The sequence below is a fragment of the Equus quagga genome, chromosome 7 (genome assembly GCF_021613505.1).
Source record: "Equus quagga isolate Etosha38 chromosome 7, UCLA_HA_Equagga_1.0, whole genome shotgun sequence".
Taxonomy (NCBI): Eukaryota; Metazoa; Chordata; class Mammalia; order Perissodactyla; family Equidae; genus Equus; species Equus quagga.
In genome coordinates this window covers 49,473,994-49,491,935 of record NC_060273.1, presented here as the reverse complement: position 1 = coordinate 49,491,935, position 17,942 = coordinate 49,473,994, and positions in this window count along the sequence as shown.

Here is a 17,942-nt window from a genome sequence, read left to right as displayed (position 1 = left end):
CAAATGAGGGTGACACAATCAGCTGGTGCAGAACGTAAGTGATGGTCACGGCGACATCATGGCTGTCTTACTGGAAATGTCCCCAAACGGGCTCTGCTTTCTTTTTCGTCAAATCCCGTCTAAGATCCTTAGGTTTTACCCTGTGGGCCAGGGTTCTCGACCTGCAGGGTGTGAGTCATCAGGGAAGCTTGCCAAATGCCTGTTCCCAGGCACCTCCCACAGAGGGTCTGGTCAGTGGGCCTGGGAGTCATTGAACATTTTTAAGCAAGGGAGTGTCATATCCTTCCAAGACATATTTTAGATCTGTTACACTGTAAGTTACTCAAGGGCAAGGACTGACTATGTCTTCTCAACCTCCAAAACCCAAGACCCTTGGCCACAACAGGTTCTCAGTAAATGTTTGTTGAATGACTGAATGATCATTCTGGTCACTAGTATGGGTTGTAGACTGGAGATGATAAGATCAGAGACAAGATTGATGGGGTATAACCCAATGAGTGACAATATGGTCTGAACCAGGACTGCAGCAGACAGACAGGACAAGGACAGAAGATTCTGTTGCCCAGTTCCCCAGACGATTTGAGGAAAAAGAGAGAGAATCAGTGATCAGGCCTCACCAGTAACCAACAGGTTTCAGCCAGAGCCTCCGGGAGCCCATAAAGTAGGGACTCCTGACAGCCCGCCCACCGGGGATCTGGAGATTTCCCAAATGCCTCAGACTCTTTACTCTTAACCCAGAGGCACCTCCCGATGGCTCTGGGGCTGGTCTAGGGCTGGCCATGCCAGGCAAATGATAGCAATGTTGAGTGGGAGGCAGGGCCTGGGGCCAGGAGGCCAGGAGATACGAGAGGGGAGAGGAAGAAGGGGGAGGAAGAGAGTTCAACCATGGGAGACAGGCTCAAGAAAAGAGTTCACCTTTAGAGGTTTGCGCTGTAGTGGAAAGAAAGTGCATTTTAGAATTAAGCTCAGCCTGGAAGCCCCGCTACCAGCTGTGTTGGCCTTGGCAAGTCATAGAATGCCTCAAAAACCTCCGTTTCCTCGTCTGTTAGCTAGAGATAGGAATAATTCTCTCACAAGACATTTCAGTTAAAGATGAGTGATACACATAACACAGCCTGACACAGAGTAGGTGATGAATTAAAGTTTCTTTTGTTAATTTTGAAATGTGTCAGGAATGCTTTATAATGTAGATGATAATGTAACAAATACCCATCAGCCCCACCTAGCATTGTCAAACCCAGCGTTCTGCCATATTTGCTTCAAAGCTTTTAGAGAAATAAACCAGTTCAGATGTGATCGGCTCTCCCTGCACGCCCCTCCCTGATTGGGTTCCCACCTTTTGCAAGGAAGGCCGTGCTGTGCTCATTCCCAGGCATGTTTACCATAGACGGATAGGTCCCTAAAACTGCACAGCTTTGCGTTTTTCATGTTTTTAAACTTTATATAAATGGCATCGTTTATGTAAAGCATATGCTGCTTTCTTTTCACATTGAAGGTGGTTTTGAGATCTACGCGGCCCTAGTTCATTAGTGTAGCTGCTGGTAGGAATCCACGGCATAAACAGCACCGTGGATTTGTCAGTCCTCCGACTGACCAAGTCTTAGGCTGTTTCTAAAGTTTCACTATTACGAGAACTGCTAACACGGCCATTTCCCCCAAGTGGCCTGGTAATTGTGTGCATAAATGAGAAGTTTTATGCTTCACAGCAACACTTGATTTCTGCAGCCTTTCCAGTTTGGGCCAGTCCGATGGGTGTTACTTACCGTTCTAGGAGAAACTAAATAGTGACAGGACCTGCACCTCGGGCTCCTCAGCACTGTTCTCATTCAGACATACTGTCCCATTGTCTCCGTAAGCAGCAACCGCACCCGTTAGGAAAGGGAGAGGGTATTTAGATCAAGAGCAGCGGCTGCTGTACACGGAGAGCCTTGAGAACCGGAGGGTAGGTGGCCTGGGCAGAAGGTGGCACTGGGGAAGGCGTTGTCTTTCCCGCCCATGACCCTGTTTTGCAGGCCTTCTCAAGAGTCACTGTCAGGCTGACAAAATCCTTGCACCCTGGGTGTTTTGGTCTTTCTTGAGACTGATCACTGGGGAAGAGATAAATTTTTAAAATTCAAAGACCAGTCAATTCACAAACAGGGGCTTCCAGGGATGGTTAAGACATCATCCCTCTCTTGAGAGCTCAGGGCCTGGTGGAGGGGGTGCAGGCAAATGAAGGGTGCAGGGTGTCGTGGGAAAGCAGAGGAGGGGGAGATTAACGGAGTGCTGTTCCACCTGATGGTGACCTCCCCCGCAGAGAGGGACTAGTGTCCTGTGCAAAGCTGTATCCCGTGACTGGGCACCTACTGGGTCAGGGGTCACACAGGTGACAGGAAGGAGGGAAGCCACCTGCTATGGAGGTGGAGAATGTGGGACCTGGGATAGGCAGACTCCACTGAAAGCTGATGGTAACCAATCAGGGACCTAAAAGTGCACAGGCCCAGGGTGCCACACCTTTAAGAGGAGTTTTTAAGAGGAGCCAGAATCTGTTTTTCGTGGTGGTGGTGGCACATGGGATTGAAGTTTAAACGGCTCCTGTTTTAAGATGTTAGCCAACTCCATTTTTAGAATGAACACTGTGTGGTCCCAGCAAAGCCTATGTAGGTGCTGCGTCTGGCCCATACGTGGTCAGTTTACGGCCCTTGAATTGCACGAGTGTCCCTGTCAGTAGCCTCTACTAAGCGCCATCTAGTGAACGCTTCTCGGGGCCAAGGTGCTGCCCAGCTCTTCCCACGTCATCCATCGCACCTCGGACCCGCCTCGGAGGAACGTGCTCCTGTTGTCCCTGCTTGCAGACCAGGAGGTGGTCTGAGTCTCACAGCTGCTGAGAGAAGACTAGGGCCAGGTCTGCTTTTCTTGACAGTCTGGGCGACTTGATTTTTCCCATAATTGTGTGAATGAGAGATGAAGAGAATGCCCATAAACGTGGCATTTGAACTGGGTCTTGTCAAAGGACTAGGAGTTTGCCAGACAGAGAAGAATGGGGACGAGGGGAGTATTCCAGGCAGAGGAGACAGCAAGTACACAGTTCTGGGCCCAAGAGTGTTCTGTCGGTCCCAGGCATTGCAGACACAAGGTAGAGATGGCACTGTCACAGTTCTTGACATAAAGCCACTGCAGAGTCAGTATTTGATGAATTAGAATGAATGACTGGAGTGGGCACCGCCTTGGAGATGGTCCCTAAACAGGACACAAAGTGAGGGCATGGAAAAGCACCACATGAGGGCCCTATTGTGAGCGGGAGTGAGACCTCCCCAGGGGCTCCCTGAGATGACTCAGAAAGTGTTAGAGGGAACACTGGTGACAGAGGCAAAAGCTGGCTATATCTGAGTTACTGTGACGTCATTAACACATAGGCTGATGTGGAGACGTGGGGATACATTTGCATTGATGTCACCGATTACAAATATATCAAAATACTAGCAGAGTTTCTTTCGGTGGTAGAATGACTCTTTACTCCATGTTATTTATTTATTTGTTTATTTTGCTCAGCAGATTCACTGCAAGCCTTCTAATTTATTGGCAATGTTTTCTAACACGTCAAGTGAGTTATTTATAACCTCTGTTGAATTTCTAGAAGTTTGACTTCTGTATTAAATGTCTCAGAACAACCATTTCCGATCTCAGAATGTTCCCTTTTCAATTACGTGAAAACCTAGATTGATTTCCCAATATTTTTTTTCTTCAGATGGATATTTACTCTTGTGTCCTCAGATTGGTCTCCTTCTCCCAAACACTGACTCTTGCACGTGAACAAGGATTTCCCCCATTTGCTCGCTAGTATGGGATATTTGTCTGGAACGTTACTGGCAACTCAGAATGATTCTGGTAGAGTTGGGGTGAGTCTCAGCTTATACTGTGCAGACGTGGACAGGGTACAGAACTATCTAGAATTACGTGATCTTCTTCACCAGGTGGCAGCTTGTATCTGAAGCAGAAGCAGATATACTGTGAAGGATTCTTAGATGGGACAAAGATGGCAATAAACATATAAGAAAAAATTCATAAATTAGACCATCAAAATTAATAGCTCCTACTCATCAGAAGACATTATTAAAAAATGAAGATGCCAGGGCTGGCCCAGTGGCATAGTGGTTAAGTTCACATGCTCTGCTTGGGCCGCCTGGGGTTCATGGGTTCAGATCCTGGGAGCGGACCTATACACCGCTCATCAAGCCATGCTATGGCAGCGTCTCACACACAAAATTGAGGAAAATGGGCACAGGTGTTAGCTCAGGGTGAATCTTCCTCAAGCAAAAAGAGGAGGATTGACAACAGATGTTAGCTCAGGGCCAATCTTCCTCACTCAAAGAAAAAGAATGAAGATGTCACTATATACGTGTCCAAATCCATAGACTGGAAACACCAAGAGGGCACCCTGATGTAACCCATGGGCTGGATGACAATGATGTGTCAGTGTAGGTTCATCAGTTGTAGCAACAACTCTGGTTCGAGATGTAGGTAACAGGGGAGGCTGTGCACGTGCAGGGCAGGGGCTGTATGGGGGATCTTGTACCTGCCACTCAGTTTCGTTATGAATCTAAAACTCATCTAAAGAATAAAGTCTATTCAAAACAGAAATTTTTAAAAAGTGTACATACTTTAAAAATGAAAAGGCAAGCCATAGACAGGGGAAAATATCTGCAAAACATTTATCTCACACAGAACTTCTGCCCACAATACATAAAGAACTCCTAAAACTCCATAATATCAGGAGACATTAGCCAATTTTAAATCATAGGCAAAAGATACTTCAAAAAAGAAGCTATATCAATGGTCAACAAGTACATGGAAAGTAATCAGTCTCACCAGTCATTAGAAAAGTGTGAAAGAAAATCACACTGAGATACCACCACATACTCACCAGCCTGGCTGATATTTTAAAATACTGAGGGTACCAAGTGTTGATGAGAACGTGGAGCCGCCAAAACCCATTCCTGGTGGGGGGGAGAAAGTACAACCACCGTGGAAAAAACTTCCACAGTTTCTCGTGGAGTTAAACCTACACCTGTCCCATGACCCAGCATCTACCCAAGAGAAATGAAAACATGTGTCCGTGGAATGATTTGGACAAGAATGTTTACAGTGGGTTTATTCATAGTAGCCCCAAACTGGAAGCAATCCACCTATCCTTCCCCAGGAGAAGGAATAAACCAACTGGGGCACATTCACACAGTGGGATATGTCTCAGCAACAAAAAGGAACAAATACTCATACACACAACTCCCTGGATGACTCTCACAGACGAGACGCTGAGAGCAAGCACCCGGACACAAAGGAGCACACGCTGCGAGACTCGAAGCGTGTGACGCTCGCGAACAGGGCAAGCTGATGGTTGGTGCGAAAATTCAGCAGAGCCGTTGTCTCAGGGCGGATCAAGGGGGGGCACTGACTGGGAAGAGACATGGGGGAACTTGCTGGGGTGAATGGCAACATTTTACATTGTATGGAGGTGTGAGTTATACGAGTGTATCATTTTGTCGAAATTAGACATTTAAGATTTGTGCATTTCAATGTATGTAAATTTTACCTTAAGAAAAGAACTCTAAAAAACAATGATAGAGGGGAGGGTTTGGGGACTGGGGAGGCAGAGGTGAAAGAAGAAGGACAGAATGTTAATCAATGTGGAAGCTGGATGTTGGGCATATGTGGGTTCATTACATTATTCTGTTTATTTTGTATGTTTTTGAAAGATCCTGTAATAGAAATTTTTTTACAATCTCATTGAATTTTAGAGCAGGAAATTCTACCGTTTCAACAACTTAAGCTCATTCCCACCTCAGGGCTTTTGCATAGCTATTCCCTCTGCCTGAAATGCACTATTCCCTGGTCTTGGCATAGCTGGTCCTTCTTGTTATTCAGGGCTTGGCCTAAATGTAACTTCCTTGGGCTCTCTCTGACTGATTTAGTGAAACTAGGCCCCAGGCATTCTCTGTTTCATCTGTACATTTCAATTCTCGGCATAGCACTCATTTTTATATGTCGTTTTCCTGCGTATATAATATTTGTCTGGTGATTGCCCATCTTCGTCTAAATGTAAGGTCTATAACGGTGGGGAGGCATCTGTCTTGTTCACTTGTTTCTCCCCGTCGCCTGGTCATATCTGATGCTGTGTAAGTTTTCTTCAGTGTCCACTGTGGTTGAATGAACCAAGGCAGCCGGTAAGAGCCAGAGCCGGTGTTACTGGCTCAATCGCGTCCCCCACTAAAATTCGTGTGTTGAAGTCCTAACTCTCAGTACCTCAGAAGTGGCTGTCTTTGGAGACAGAGCCTTTCAAGAGGAAAATTAAGTTAAAATGAGGACATATGGGTGCGCCTAGCCCGATATGACAGACAGGCACAGAAGAAAGACCACGTGAAGACAGAGGGAGAAAGTGTCCCTCTAAAGCCAAGGGGAGAGGTCTCAGAAGTAACCAATCCTGCAGACACCTTGATCTCAAACTTCCAGTCTCCAGAACTGTGAGAAAATAAATTTCTGGTGTTTGAGCCGCCCAGGCTATGGTATTTGGTCCAGCAGCTCCAGCAGGCTAACACAGCTGGGATCTGAACCCGGGCGTGCCTGGAGCCTCCCAGAGAAGAAAGCTGACTGAACATAGAGTTGCCAGATTGAGCAAGTGAAAATACAGGACAGGACATCCAGTTAACTTTGAAAAATAGCTCTAACTGTTGGATTTTTATAAGATGGAAAAAGCCAAATATAGAGCATTTAGGGGACCCTGACAAAGTCAATACAGGACAAATTCAGTAAATACGGCACATATTCTACACATATGAGATGCCTGGAAACCCTAACTGAGGGGGATTCTAGAACCCCAGTCTCCTGGCTCCCATTCTAGTGCTGTCTCTAGAGGCAAAATTTGAAGACAGAAGGGACCGATGGGTAATTGAAGCAGACGCCCCCAGCCTTCATGCCCAGCCACTAAGCTTCCCTGGGCCAGGCCGCCTAGAACAGCCGGGTGGGAACCTCACCCACAGCTGGGGCAGCCTCCTTCAGAAGCTCACCAGGCGAGGCACCATGACACGTATTTAAGTCCGGCGGGAAAATATTTTCCTAGGAAAATGGTTGTTTTGTTCTCTCGCTAAAAAACCTAATGTAGCACAAAAAGCCTGGATTTTATTTGGAGGCCAGTTTTGCAGCATCTAATCAAATTTAACACAAAATTGTCCATCAATTCCACTTGTTTGTATCCACCCTATAGAAGCATCCCCACGTGTGTTCCAGGAGGCATAAACAAGAATGTCTGTACCACGGAAAACTGGGAACAATGAAAGGAGGGATATAAAAACAATGGTATGATTATAAAACAGAATACTACACAGCTGTTAAAAAGGAGGAGGACCATCCACAGGATCCATAGAGCCATGTGGAAAAATGTCCAAGATACATTGTTAGGTGGAAAACCAAGTTGTAGAAAGAAGAGAACGGCAGGATAGCACATAACATGCATGCACATAAAACTGCCACATGTTTATTATGGGTAGACAGCTATGCATGCAAACGAAAGGAAAGTTTCCGTTGGACAATCTCTCAAACTGCTAACTAGTGGAGCAAATACATCTCTGGAGACAGGAAGGGGCCGAGATGGCATTGGAGTGGGTGGAGGTGCTGCCAAAGGAGGCACTAGCTTTACCTGTAATGTTTTAAGTTTTAAAAGAGAAAGGTTTTGATTTCTTATGTAATTAAAAAAAATGTTTAAGAAAAAAATCATGGGGTTTGTGATCAGACAAACCAGAGTGTGAGTCCCAGTTCTGTCACTCACTGACTGTGTTGCTTTGACCACTGCAGGAGCTGAACAATGGCCCCCAGGATGTGCGCATCCTAACATCTGGAACCTGTGAGTGGTACCATGCGCAGCCAGGATCTTGAGATGGGGAGACTGTCCTGGATTATCAGGGTGGGTCCTAGATGTAATCACAGGGTCCTTGTAAGAGGGAAGAGAGGGAAATTAGACACAGAAGAGGAGAAGGTGCTGTGATGAGGGAAGGAGGGGAAGAAAAGACGATGGGATTGTGAGGGTGGGGGCACGAGCCGAGGCGTGAGGACAGCCTCCAGAAGCTGGGGAGGGTGAGGAAATGGATTCTCCTCGCCAGCCTCTGGAGGGATCACAGCCCTGCCAGCACCTTGATCTTAACCCAGGGAAACCCTTTCCCGACTTCTGGCCTGAAGAACTGAGAGAATAAATGTCTGCCGTTTTTACACCACTGAGTTGTGAGGATTGTTACAGATGCGTAGGAAACACATACAGCAAGTTGCCTCACTTCTTGAGCCCATTGGCTCATCTGTAAAATGGGGAGGGTTCCACCGACTTCACAGGCAGCTGTGAGGATCAGAGCTCACGTTTGCTCAGCTGTAAGTATAGACACTCCCATAGCTAACACCGAACACACTCTTCCTGTAGCTCACCACCACCCCGCCAAGGCTTGGAGGAAGGAGGTGTCTGCTAAGAGCTCAAGGCACGCCAACTGGAGCCCACGCTCTGAGCGTCGGAGCCATCCTGCCTCCCAGGAGAGAGCCCGGGCTCAGCAAACTGTCCTTGTGGGAAGGGCATGACTGTTGATGGGCTCTGGGCCAGGTGTCCCGGAAGCAGTAATGAGAGAGAGGGTCCATCTAGGAGCAGCTCTCCCCTGGGTCTTGTTTCCCTTCCTGGCGCTCTCCTCTTGCATTTCAGAGATGGGTAGTTCTGTCACAGAAAGTTTAGAATCAGTTTAATCACGGCTTCCAATGTCAGGGCTGACTAATTTTTAGCATATTCGTGATCATTGCCTAGCGCAGTCATAAACTGTCTGTGCTCAGGGAATTACCTCCCTCTTGGGAGCAAACATCAGCATTGAACTCCAAGAACGCAGTGCACATCGCTCTCGAAGCCTCTTGGCTTCTGGCGGAATGTATTGCTCCTAAAAACAGAGACGGAAGGCTCCTCCTTCGGAGTCTGGAGATCCAAGAAGGATCAAGAGGTAGAGAGGGTCCCAGGAGGCCCCCTGCAGCGCCCCCAGTTTATTGCTTATGTCATGATCAGGCAAAGTCAAAGCCATTTCCTCCCAGTGCTGTCACAACCTCCCAGCATCAGGAGGGCCGGGCTCCAGGGCAACAATGGCCTGGAGACATCCCAGCTGTGAGCTCAGACAGGAAAGCATCATCTCATGTCAGGATCAGTCTACAGGGAGCCTGAGCCGTTTGGCGTTGCAGCACCTGTGCTTTGTCAGCAAAAGCCTTCACTCCAGGCACAGAACACTCCAGGCTCAGGGACTCCACAAGTCTGGGACCGATTTTTGCTCTGCTCAGAGGCCATTAACTTAAATATTGTCCCTTTCCTTTGTGCAAGTTCTCTTTGGCCCGGTCTCTGCATAGATTGGGGATGATTCAGGTTGGAAGTGTATGACTTTGTTTAAGAAAACCATGTTGCGTGGTAGGTGAGACGGTGATGAAAAAGAGAAGGACGATGATCCAGCAACTCCTCTTCTGGGTATTTACCCAAAAGGATTGAAAGTAGGGACTCCAACAGACATTTGCACACCCACGTTCATAGCGGCATTATTCACAATAACTCAAAGGTGGAACCAACTCAAATGATCATCGATAGAAGAATGGATAAACAGAATGTGCTGTATTCATACGATGGAATAGCGTTCAGTCATAAAGAGGAAGGAAATTCTGACACATGGTATAACACGGATGAACCTCAAAGACATGGTGCTGACTACCATCAGCCAGACACAAAAGGACAAACACGGGATGATTCTGTTTACACGAGGTTCCCAGAGCAGTCAGATTCATAGAGACAGACCGTAGGATGGTGGTTGCCAGGGGCTGGGGAGGGTGGGAAAGGAAGAGTTTTTATTTAATGGGCAGAGTTTCAGTTTGGGAAGACAAGGAAGTCCTGGAGATGGATCGTGGTGGTGGTTACACAACAATGTGAATGTGCATGATGCCACTGAACTGCACACTTGAAAATGGTTAAAATGGTGAATCTTACGTTATGTCTACCTTACCACAGTAAGGAAAGAGCAAGAGAGTGAAGGGTGGTTGAGGAGCACGGGAGAGCCAGAAGCATGGCCCAGATTCATGCTCACCTGTTCACCACAATCGTCTGGGGCTTTGGAAAAATCTGGATGCCCAGGGTGCACCCGAGACCGATTACATCTGCATCTGTGTTTTTTAAGCCCTCAGGTGATTCTGATAGGCAGCCACCGTTGAGAACTACTGCTCTAGAACCTTGCCACCCAAAGCACAGGCGATAGAAAGCCCTGGGAAGAAAGCACGCCCTGACCGAGCCCCTGCCTCGCGTCCAGCTCCGGAGCTCATGTCAGGCGCGCAGCAGGCTCAGGAGCAGGGTGAGTGTACCTCCTGGGCTTCCTGCCTGGGACGGTCCCCACTACACCTGTGGCAGTAGCATTATTAGCTGAGCCCCTTTCCCTCTCAAAGACGTCACAATTTGGGTGGTAAATTATGTGAGCGCCTGCCTGCGAGGCGGACAGTAGGATTCTCCGTTCCAGGTGTGAGGACGCGAACCTGGAGAGAGGTCTGGAATGCTGTCTAAGGCCGCTCAGCTGTTAAGAGGGGAAACTGGCACTGGAACCGGGCTTCTTGGCTACTGACGCCCTGCCTTCTGTCCTGGGGCCCTCTGCCTTCCCAGGGACCAGATCCAAAAGTCCATTTTCAAGGGCCTTTAAAAATGACTACATTTTTCTTAGAGGATTTAAAACTGGAATTTCTCTCACATTTCTTTAAGGGAAATGAGGAGAGTAGGAATAAAATGCTCATTTATTTATGCCATAAGTATTTACTGAGCACCTATTGTGTACCAGTTGCTTCTCCAACACTGGTGATGGAGCAGAGACAACACGATCCTGATGCCAGTGGAGTATGAAACCAACACGGAGCAGAATCATCTGTCCGTCATGGTCGGGGCTGTGGGAAGGACAGAGTGCTCCAACGGAGAAGTGTGGACAGGGGTGGGGGCAGTGGTCCGTGGAAATTCTCTGGGGAGGTGACATTTAACACAGGACACAAAGGAGCAGAAAGAGCCAGCTAGGCACTCTTTCTTTACCAGAAACTTTCTTTGCCTTGACAATGGGACTGATTTTCTAGTTGCTAAGCCCATTTCTTATAAAAATGTGGCTCAGTTTCACAGGTTCCCTTGGGGAAGTCCCAACTCTGAATTTATGTGGAGCTTCAGTTAGAGACCCCTGGAACAGAGAGCAGGCACAGGTGCACCCTGTGTGGGTCTGGAGGATGGCCATCAACTGCTGGTGGTGGTACCTTTTCCACCGTGTGTGGGAGGAGGGTTTCTGTGTCAGATGGAAGGCATTTTTATTTCTAAAGAATTATATTGAAGTATAAATTACATGCAGAAAAAAATGTTTCTCAATGAATTTTCACAAAGTGAGCACCCCCACGTACCACCACCCTCATCGAGAAAGAGAATCTTACCAGCACCCTGGATGCCCCCAGCCCATCCCCGTCACTGACACCTCTCTCTTCCCCAGGAGAACCACCAACTTCTAACACCATACACTTGTCTTGCAATTGGCCTATTTCTAAAGCTTTGAGTTTTAATCCCAACTGCCATCTAGTAGAGTTATACTTATTTACCTTCTCCCTGACAGGCATAAATTGCCTCTTTCCACAAAGGCCACAAACTGGGTCATCCCCATCCTTCCTTAGTTTTAACCGATCTGATTGACAAAAATAAGTTCTCGTGGTTCTCTTGGTTTGTGTTTGTCTAATGCTGAATGACATGAAATGGTACATCGTTTATTTAATGGCCATTTGAATTTCTCATGAGAATTGCCTGTTCATGTCCTTTGCACACTTTTCCTTGGGAGAGTCTTACTCATTTAAAAGCACTGTGAGGGTAGCAAGCATATTAATCCTTCGTCTAATGACACGCACAGTTATTTCCTCTGGCGTGTCATGTGCTCTGGAAGCAGGTTTGTATGGTGCTGTGGCTGTGTCTCTCCTCATTCACTCCCTTGGTCATCTCCTCCAGTTTCAGGGGTTTCAGTACCATTTGCACACTGCCAGGGACTGAACTGTGTCCCCCCAAGACTCGTATGTTGAAGCTCTGACCCCCAGTGTGACTGTATTTGGAGACAGGGCCTTTAGGAGGTAGTTAGAGCTCAATGAAGTCATAGGGCAGGGGCTTAATCCAACAGAACCGTGGCCTTCTAGGGAGAGGAGGAGACCTCTCTCTCTCCCTCTCTCTGCCATGTGAGAGCACAGTGAGAAGGTGGCCATCATCAAGCCTGGAAGAGAGCTCCCACCAGAAACTTACCATGCTGGAACGCCGATCTCAAACTCCCAGCCTCCAGAACGAGTCCATTTCTGTGGTTTAAGCCACGCAGTTCATGATATTTTTTTATAGTACGCGAGCTGACCAATACATGCACCGAGCCTACCCAAATCTCTATCTCCAGTCCAGGCCTTTCTCCTGAACTTCATACCCCTCTGTCTAGCTGCCTCTTCACCCCTGGACTTGGTATCTAAGACACACTCAGTCTCACCCTGTCCCAAACGGGATGCTGATCTTCTCCCTTCACAACTGCTCTGCTCACAGCCTTGCCCGCTTGTCCAGGGCTCCAGCTGCTCAGGTAAACATACCCTGAAGGCATCCTGGACATAGCTTTTTCCTGCTCACTCCCCATCCAGCTTCACAGGAAATCCTCTGGGCCCCGCCCACAGGGTGTATTTAGACTCTGACCCTGTATGTTGCTTCCAGCTGCTCCACGCTGCCATCATGGCATGCCTGGAGGGCTGCAGTGGCCTGGAACTGGTCTTCCTGCCTCTGCTGTCACCCTCCTACCGTCTATTCTCAACACAGCAGCAAAGGGATCCAGTTCAAACAAAGCAGATCCTGTCCTTCTGCTCAAACTGTTCCAATGGCTAACCATGTCTCTTGGAGTAAAGCCAATGACCTTGCGTGACCTCTCCTGCCCCATCGTCTGTCTGGCCTCATCTCCTGGTGCTTTGTCCTTAGCTAGCTCGTCTCCAGCCACACATCCTGTTTGCTAATCCTTGAATGGTCCAGATGTGTTCCCATCTGAGGGACTTTGCAGAGGCTGCTCTTCTGCCAGAATATTCTTCTCTGGAATAGTCACTCACCTCCTTCAAGACTGTCACTGCTGTCCCCTTCTCAGTGAAACTTACACTGACCAGACTATTTACAGTTGCAACCCATCCCCAACCCGCTTATTCCCAGAGTGCCTCTAACAGTACTTGGACGTTGGGGACACTATGTACTGAATAAATAAACAAATATATTTAAACCTATGGCCAAATCCATCAGCCTTTTACTCTAACTTTCTGCTTTTGTGGTGACGCCCAAAAGACCCTTCTCAACTCATGCAAATTGACTATTCACTCAGATATCCTTCCAGATTACGGCTACATTTTGATATTTTGTACCTTTAGAATTTTAATCTATTTTGGAATTTATTTATTGTATGGTGTCAGGTAGGGAAAAAGTTTTTTAAAATCCACGATTTTCGCTTTTCAGTATCTGTTATTTTCTTGCTGATTTAAGATGCTTGCTTAATTTTTTATCCTTAATTTGTATTGCACTCAGTCCTGTTTCTAGAGCTTCTATTGCATCCATTGATCTGATTATTTACTGCTACACCAGTGAACAAACTATTCTAATTATATTAAGTGCAATGTTTCTCTTTCAAATTAATTAGAATTTCCAAAACTTTGTCTCTTTGTTTGGTCATTCAAAGAACTTGTTCTCAGATTTATCAATTCTATTGGGTATTTGTGTTTTTTTGTATCTGATTGATTAATTTGTACTTTTGTTTTTAGCAATGCCTTCTTTTTTAAGGCTTACTTTATTATTTTCTTTTCAAGTTTTTTTTTTTTTTTGGTAGGCTGTTCTGCTCATTTATTTTCATTCACTCAAGGCTATGCCTTTTCTCTGAGGTCAGGTTTAACTACATCTCTTAAGATTTGATATGTTTTCATTGTTATTGTCTAAATGGCTCATAATTACACTTTTAATTTTCTCTTTTTCTCAAGTATTATTTAGATTGATGTTTTCAGTTTCCCATAAATTTACTCTTTTTGTTGTTTTAGGATTATTTTGTTTCAAATCTCTACTGTTGTGATCAAAGGATATTTCTATAAATTTTCTTTCTTTCTTTCTCTCTTTTTTTTTGATGAGGAAGATTAGCCCTGAGCTAGTATCTGTTGCCAATCTTCCTCTTTTTTTCACTTGAGGAAGATTAGCCCTGAGCTAACATCTGTGCCAATCTTCCTCCATTTTATACGTGGGTCACTCCCACAGCATGGATGATGAGTGGTGTATGTCCATGCCTGGAATTTGAACCTGCAAACCCAGGCTGCTGAAGTGGAGTGCACCAAACTCGACCACTATGCCACAGGCCTGGCCCTCAAATTTTCTAATTTTTAAAGAGGTTTTCTTTTGAGATTTTTCTTTATGGTTTAGAGAGTGGTCATTTTCTGAAACTGTCTCAAATAAACTTGAGAAGAATGCATACTATGTTTATGGGTACTAAGTTTAATACACATCCATTAAATTGAGCTAAATAATGATTTGATCCATTTTTTCCATTTCTTTTTTGATGCCTGCTTGAGTCTCAAAGCAAAGAAAGGTTGGTTGATGATCTCCTCTCCCCTGGTGTTTCTGTCAATTTCTCGTTGACTTTCTAACTGTTTTCTTTACGTATTTTGAGTCCATGTTTTAGGGATTATCACTGATGATACATTAATCCATAGAAGGATATTTTTTGTTGGTGAGCTTGTAGTCATGTCTTTTGTCAGTTTCTCTGCTGGGGTGTTTATCATCTTATTGAACTGAAACAGCTTTTTCTATATTAAATATATTCACTCCCTGCCATGTGTGTTGCAAATATTTTCCCAAATTCTTGGTTTTTTAAAAAAAAAACTGCTATTGGGGCCAGCCCAGTGGCATAGTGGTTAAGTCTGCATGCTCCACTTCAGTGGCCTGGGGTTCACGGGTGCAGACCTGCACACCAGGCATCAGTGGCAGCATCCCACATAAAATAGAGGAAGATTGGCACAGATGTTAGCTCAGGGACAATCTTCCTCAGCAAAAGAATAAATTAATTTAAAATTTTAAAAAATTTAAAAATGCTGTTAATGATATATTTAATATGCAGACACTTTTAATCTTTCCATGGTCAAATATTATGATTTGCTTGTGCTCTCAAAATCGTGTGGTGAGGGGATTTCAGGTGAGGGGCAAATGTCTTGGTCCCCTCTCCTTGCTCGACCTTGAACTTCTCTGCCTGTTTGATTAAGTGTCTCTTAACTCAGTCCCTACTTGCAAGCTGTGGTCCCATGACACCTCCTTCTTCTGATCCCTCAGGGAAAGAGGGAACTCTTTATCTTCTAGAGCCAAAGACCTGAAGACGTAATTCATTAAGGACCACATTGGACACCACTGATCAGTGTGGAGCTAAAGTGGTATATGCTTTTTCTGCTATGTGTGTTCTGAAACTTTTTGCCCCAGGCCTTAAAATTCGTCCCCTTCTATACACACAAGAGCTCTGCGTGTACAGAAGACTTTAATAAAGATTTTGAGGATATAGAACAACAATTTCATCTAAGAATCTACCATATCTTAAAAATGAATACTCTAGGGGCAGGCCCGGTAGTGTAGTGGTTAAGTTCACATGCTCTGCTTTGGCAGCCCAAGGTTCGTGGGTTCGGATCCTGGGCACAGACCCTACACACTACTCATCAAGTCATGCTGTGGTGGCGACCCACATACAAAGTAGAGGAAGACTGGCAACAGATGCTAGCTTGGGGCCAATCTTCCTCACCAAAAAAAAAAAAAAGAAGAAGAAGAAGAAGAAGAATATTCTACATCTGTTCTTAAAACTTCCACCTTCATTTCTGACTGTCTTCTCTCCTCCTTCCTCCCTGTCTTTCATCACTACTGAATTCCTGCTTGTGTCTAATGCAAAGCAGTCAGGAGCAGTTTGTTTGTGTGTGTTTGTGTGTGTTTGCACACCTTGTCTTTTACTTGTAGTTAAATGTATTTTTCTTAAGAAAAGCAAGTTACTTCTTAAGAGGAATTCTGATGTCACTGTTAATGTATTTTTTCATCCCACAACAATTATAAAAGTAATACTCTATGTATGCCTATGATTATGTTAAAAAAAAAAAAAAAACCAAAACTATTCCCCACAATGAAAGGTTGAAGCAAATGCGAGGCTGCAAGCAGATGCCTTAGAGAGGAATGGCCTTGGGCACATCATTTGATCTCTTTGGATCTCTGTCTTTTAACCTGACAGGCCCAACTCAGTATCGCTGGATCTGGGCTGAACCTAAGAAAGTAGAAGCCACCTGACCCTGTCAGTTATTGAACCAGTACCTACCTCACCAGTTAGTCAGCTAATCAGTGGTTGACTTGAAAACCCAAGCTCTTAACCAGCACCACCCCAGCATTACCTAAACATAGAGACAAAATTACCTCCAATTTAGGTGTCACAAGTTTATCTACTTTGAGCTCTAAGATTTTATTGACTATTCCTTCATTCCTTTAGATATTGAGTACCAAGCCTGTGCCAGACACTCTGTAAACATTTCGTCTGTCTAAGGTTGTCTCCCCAGCATTCAGTCCCCGCTTCTTTCTTCCTGGAATCCCAGTTGTGCCCAAGTATCCATGTGACCCCCTGTAGCACGTAAATCAGAGAGAGCTGATTCCACCCCATCACTGCGGACGGGCTGATGGGTCCAAGAATGATTCCACTTTCTTCCCCAGTGATCAGATAAGGAGAGGTCGTGCGGCTCAGCTCAGGCGCGCAGATGTGAGTGAGGGTCTGTTATGGCACCACTGGACAAAGCTCTTTATTCCTAAGAGAGGGTCACGGGAGGAAGAAGTCCCTGTCCCCCTGCGGCTGCTGCGCATCTGGACGTGAGGCTCAGAGGCGCTGCACGTGTCTTCCCATTGGCCTGAGGATGGAGCCCACACTGAGGATGGCAGAACAAAGAGACAGAAGGAACCTGGGGACTCGAGGACATAACTGAGCTGTTGAGTCAATCAGCCCCAAAGCCCATCCTCAGTCAGGCGGGGCTTCCGTTTCTGAAGAAGAATAATTATCCTCCTTGCTGAAGGCAGCGTGGGGACAAGATAGCTGCCACTCACAGCTGGCAGCATTCTAACAGAGGTCTGGATGACTTCATCTGCTTATCTCACAGCCCTTTCCTCGAGGAGCTCATGGGCTAGTTTATAAGTACTAGGTTTGAGACATTTCCATTAAATTGAACTAAATACTCATTTAACCCATTTCCTGTGAGAGAAGTAGACGTCCAAACAGAAGGCTACAGAAAAGCCACTGTCCGTGGAAGATGGAAGAAGGGTGGAAGGCAAAGCGCTGGGGGAGCACAGGAGGAGCAGTTACTTCTCCCTGGGCATCTTCAAGAGCTGTGGAGTGTGCGGGGGTGGGTCCTGAAGGCTGACTGGGAGCCAGCAAGGGTGAAACGCGGGACAGAGGAGCCAGGGCAGACAAGGCATGAGACGCTCCCCTGATGGCCATGGAGACACTCACTGTTTCACGGAGTAGCGCGACCTCCCTGGGAGAGGGGAGGAGAGCATGCATCCTTCACTGGCTCACTCGTTCCCTGGACACGTTTGTGAGCATCCACCACATGCCTGGCACTGTTTTACGTGCTGGAGTTAGAGCATTGAGCAAAACAGAGAGAGACCTGCCCTCATGGAGCTGATAAAGAAACAGTGGTGCAGCAGTTAAGTTCACACACTCTGCTTTGTTGGCCCAGGGTTTGCGGGTTCAGATCCCAGGCATGAACCTACACCACTCATCAAGCTATGCTTTGGTGGCAACCCACATACCAAATAGAGGAAGATTGGCATGGTGTTAGCTCAGGGCCAATCTTCTCAAGCAAAAAGAGGAAGACTGGTA